Below are 5,235 nucleotides of genomic sequence, written 5' to 3'. Positions count from 1 at the left end.
CCCCGCCCCCCGCCCCGCTCTCGCCTTCGGCGGGCAGAGGGCGGAGGCGCACCGTGGGGTCCCCGGGGCGCCGCCTGGGCCTCGGCGCCGCTTCCCCGCCCTGGCAGCAGACACCCCAACCCCCCGCCACCCGGGCAAATACCACATAAATCGTTGTTTTCCCAAGGGCGGCTGCAGCTTCCTCAGGGCGTGTGGGGCTCCCCTTGCAGACCTTTCTCCATGCATCCCGCTCCCAAAGTGCGGGCTGTGCGCTGTACTCCTGGACGGCTTCCAAAAAAAAAAGAAAAATTTTATTGGTTTGGGGTGGGGTTTTTTTGCACCCCAGATCCGCAAGTCTGAGCCTGCACAGCATTTCTTTGTATTTCTCATTTCTTACATTATTTTTTAGATTCCGAAATATCCAGGTTCGTTCTTTTTTTTTTTTTTTCCCTTTTCCAAACAGTCATTCTATTACTGAAAAAAAGCTCCTGTAAGATTCACAGTGGAAATGATGACTTCCAACTTGAAAATACCTGGAGAAAGGCCACTTAGCATGTAAAATGTCCCCTTCAGAAGCCATCCTGGTTTGTTATGGCACCACGTTATCTGAAATGGTGTCTGTAACCGGTATTTTACTCCTTATTCCAGGCTGCTCCCAGATACCAGCATTCAACAAAGAAAGGCCATGCCTGATAAAAAATGCATCCCATCTCGAAGACACAAAAAAATGATGCACAAGGTGCAGATCTATTGAAGAAATAAGTAGGCCTTTTGAGAGGGGTGTGGAGAGACACATTCATATGTCGGTACTGTAAAACTGTCCAAGGGGAAAAAAAAATCAAGAAAATCAAGTAGATGGAGCTTGTGACAGATGCAGCCTGGTTCCTTTGGGGACAGATCTCATATAAAACTGCAGGAAATTAAGGCAAGAGTTGTTCCCTTTAATACTAAAAGTTTGAGGCTGCCTGCCTTCTCTATGACTCTGTGCAGCAAAGACAACCCCTGGCAAGACACCGTCCCTTACAGGGTTTATAATTCTTTTCTTTATACTCTGCTCCAAAACAGCATGAAGCTACCAACTTCAGAAGACAGATTTGACGGCAAGCAGCCCCGTCTGATGCCTAGGAGAAGGGTTGGGGGCCAGCAGTAGTGGCCCCACTCACGTGGCCTGTGTGAGGATCCTGTGCTGTCACACGTTGTGTGACTTTGGGCACGTCACTCCCTTACTAGCCTAGTTTGCTTAGAGAGTGCATTTTTAGGAGGCAGCGATTGGCACATCTCTCACAGGAGAAGAGGCTGAGAGCTGGGACTGTTCAGCCCGGGGAAGAGAGGGCTCGGGGGGATCTCATCAGTGTAAGTGCCCAGTGGGAGGGAATGAAGAAGAGGGATCCAGGATGGCTCCCACTGATAGGACAAGAAGCAATGGGGACAATAAAAAACAGTAAATTCAATCTGAACATAAGAAAAGACTTCTTTTACTGTGAGGGTGACCAAACACTAGCACAGGTTGCCCAAAGAGGTTGTGGAGCCTCCATCTGCGGAGATACTCAAAACCCAACTGGACATGGTCATGGACAACCTGCTCCGGCTGACCCTGCTTGAGCAGGGGTTGGAGTAGATGACCTCCAGAGGTCCTTTCCAACACGAACGATGCTGTGACTGTGACTCTGCCCTGATAAATGGTTTTATAGTACCTTGTACAGTCATCCCCAATCTCAGGCAGGTCTTCTAGTCACCAACAGGATAAAAAGGCTTGTGTTTGTGGGAGTATTAGCATATTGTTGAAGCATTGCTTGCTTTTCTCCCAATCAGGTAACTTTGAGAGACAGAAAAAGTACAAGGGTTCCTCATTCTTTTTTCTTTTTTTATAAAGCATCTAAATAATAATACTCATGGATGAGGGTCCAAGGGATGAGCCCTGAAGGATGTCTCTCCATCCCAAATAATGCGCGTTCCTGGGCACATATGACTTTCTGGTTAAATCAGTGACAGACTGAAGAATTATAAATAGATCTTGCTGAATAGAGTTTATACTTAGAACATTATTAATGTGGGCTTTTCCCTGAAAAAAATTTAAAAAACCCTTACATACAACAGCTTAAGTTTAAACAGGCTGTTGAGATCTGCTCCAAGGCCATCCTGCAGACCAGCCCTTCACTCCAGGCAGACAGCAGCCCTGTACAGGTGCGTCGAGGTGATCTCAGGGTAATTGAGGAGGTGCCCTGCCCATGCCCTCCCCGCTAGCACTGTCACAGTAGGGGTGGGAGAATAGGCACAGCATCTGCTTTTCAGGCACTGCAACTCACAGCTGTCTGCTTATGTAAACTGAAATTGGTGGCAACTCAAAATGATGTCCTTGGCCATGCTGTGACAGCTGAGGGGAAGATGCTCACCTCCTCTGCTATGAGGAGGCAGGGCAGACAGCAGGGCTTCATAATTGTGGTGGTGAATTGCCAAAGGTTATATATGGAAATACCCTTCGATTGAGCATCAAGAAGTCCATGTACTCAAGCACGTCAGGCAAGTAAGGACACCAACAAGCAGAGGCAAACTGGATGAGGGGTCAGCAAGGCAAGCACGTAGCAGCAGGGCACATCTGCTGCATTGGAGGTGGCTCTTTTAAATTATTTAGATGGATGATCTCATCTGTGGTGCATAAAGATAAGCACATCCATAGGCCATAACCATAGGACAGAATGCAGAAGACACAGAGCCTAAATCAGCATGATTCTATGGGTTTTGTTTTCTTGCCTCTGGTTTAACAGTCTGTTAAAAGGAAGGATCATGCATTTTGGGTTGATGAAGCAGTGAGGTACAGGAGGAGTCAGGGGACTGTCCTTGCTACTTCATGCACACACTCGGGTTGGTCAGCTTTTCTGCAGAGTGTTGTATAAATGAGGATCAGCTTGTCTCTGACACGCAGCTGTGCTGTCCAAGAGATGGCATGAAGAATTAGGGTTTTTATTCTTCTTATTATATATTTGAATCTACAATTATGACTGCAGGCCAAAATCCACTGTCTTAGGCACAGCACATACCAGCACATATCAAGAGTTTCTGTCCTGAAAGGTTCATAGTACCAGGTTTACTCTATGGTTGACATTTATATCACATTTGCGTGATTTTTTTCCCCTGGCTCTCAGCTATGATGACACAACACAAACAAATGCAGGATCCAGGACAGCTGGCACATGCTGCAGATCATTTTAGGATGATTGTGTGCTGGGCAAATGAATAAAAAGAGGTGCTGCACAATGATCCTTGTAGAAGTTGAACTACGTATGACAAAAGAGATAAATCCCACCGGTTTCATGGAGATGAGATTATGTATTTGAAATGCTGCGTGGTCAAATATAAAACAGAAAAAAGATCTTTTATCTTTGGCTTGTATTAAGGAAGGCTGTTATGATAGTATTCATTTCACATTTGCACAGAGAGGAAACGGGAGTTGTGGTCAGCAGTAGTCGTCTGGAACAGGGGACTCTGCAAAAGCGTAACTGCAGGCTGCGTCTGGGATCAGCTTGCAGCTAAACCCCAAGCAAGTGCTACAGGCATACACATCTGAAAACAAATCTTTCCCACATCCAAGGATCAAGCAAAAAGGGAAGTGCTGTTTGAGAGAAGTGCTAGCAACATGGAGAGCTAAAAAGGCTATTCTGCTTTTGGGACCTAATCCTGTACTCAGATACACAAATCTTATTTCCATTAAGTCTCCCTTGCAGAACTGTCATGTGAATTTAGCCGTCCAGGTACAAACTCATTCATCATCATTACTTTGGCAGTTTGTGGGGGAAAATGATGAAGTATACAACTAATATTTTGCTCCTCATTTGAAAAATATGACATGGCATGAGTAAATAAGTAGAATTTTGCCATGCTGTATTCTCTTTGAGAAGAATTGTGCCAGGTATCTACGGGTAGGTTGGGCTGCAGTTTTAGTGTTTCATGGCCATCAGTACTAGTTGAAACCTGACTCTGTACTGAGACGTGCTTAATAGGAATAAAAGGTCTGTTATTCTAAATCAGATTAGTAGTCCAGCCAATGCGATATCCTGTCTCCAGCAGTGGCCAGCATCAAATGCTTCTGAGAAAGACACACAAACCCCCACAATGGACAATCACGTTATAATCTTCTTATTTGCTGAGTTTCCACTGCCGCCAAGGCTGCCAGAGAGGCTAGTTTATGCCCTGAGGCACAAAACTTCATGTCCGTTATAGCCTTAATAGCAGAATAACCCATCGATAACATGTAAGACCAACTGCCATTTTTCAAGAGAGCAGCTCTCTCTCCCGACAGTTGTTATTGCTGGGGTTGGAGACCACATCAAACCTATGCTCCAAGACGGACATTAAAAGCTTTCAGCCCCGTACTGTGCTCCAGCATTTTCCCTTTGAGGCAGGCTGCAAACAGGAGCATCTTCAGGAGAAGGAACACACCACCATGAAATTTCTTTTTAAGGCAAGAACATCCATTGCTTCTGATTTCTCTCCAGATTTTCAGAGCAGCCTGAGAAGGTGAAAGGCTCCTGAGACAAAGGGTTTAATTCTCCGGGGTTTGGCCGTGGGACAGATCAGGATTCTTTTCCTTTCTGGCAGCCACAGAGGCAAGATACTGAGCAAGGAACACACCAGGCTAGTCAACAGGATACTTTTAATACCTTTGTAGAAACATGTGGCCATTTTTTTTAGCTCTTACAGAGCCAAGTTTGCACTGAGCTCCGTGTGACTTGGTCCTGTTGTATTCAGGCCCCTTACAAGGGAGCGTTCAGGCAAAAAGCTGTGCTGGAAATGAGGGCCAGATCTTGCAGCATGCTTGCCGCCCACTGTCGGCTCCTGTGCACTGTCAGTTTCTAGTGCTGGCCTCTGTAAACTCAGATTTTGTGTTTTCAGATTTTTTTTGTACTAAACTGATTCCTTTCCCTTTGGAAGAACGTTGATTTTTGCCTGTTTGCGGCTTCTGTGTCAAGCATGTGGGTCCTACCAGCCCCTCCATCGATGCCAGCAGAGTTCTGGGAATAGCGTTTAGCAGTCCTCACCTGCCTGAGAGCCAGCAGGGATGCAACAAAAGGACCTCTGAGAGTTTATAATACACAGCGCCGGCCAGAATCATGGGTTTTATATTTACTTTTTAAGTTACTCGTCAGACCGATCTTACTGGAAAACAAAAATGCACAGCTATTTAAAACAACTCACATCATGCCCCTGAATGCCCCAATATGCTTTAAGGATTTATTCACCCCCCCCCCCCCCCCACAC

The sequence above is a fragment of the Aptenodytes forsteri genome, unplaced genomic scaffold (assembly GCF_000699145.1).
Source record: "Aptenodytes forsteri isolate BGI_AS27 unplaced genomic scaffold, ASM69914v1 Scaffold155, whole genome shotgun sequence".
Classification (NCBI taxonomy): Eukaryota; Metazoa; Chordata; class Aves; order Sphenisciformes; family Spheniscidae; genus Aptenodytes; species Aptenodytes forsteri.
The sequence above is the reverse complement of the archived record's forward strand: the minus strand, read 5'-3'. Positions refer to the sequence as shown.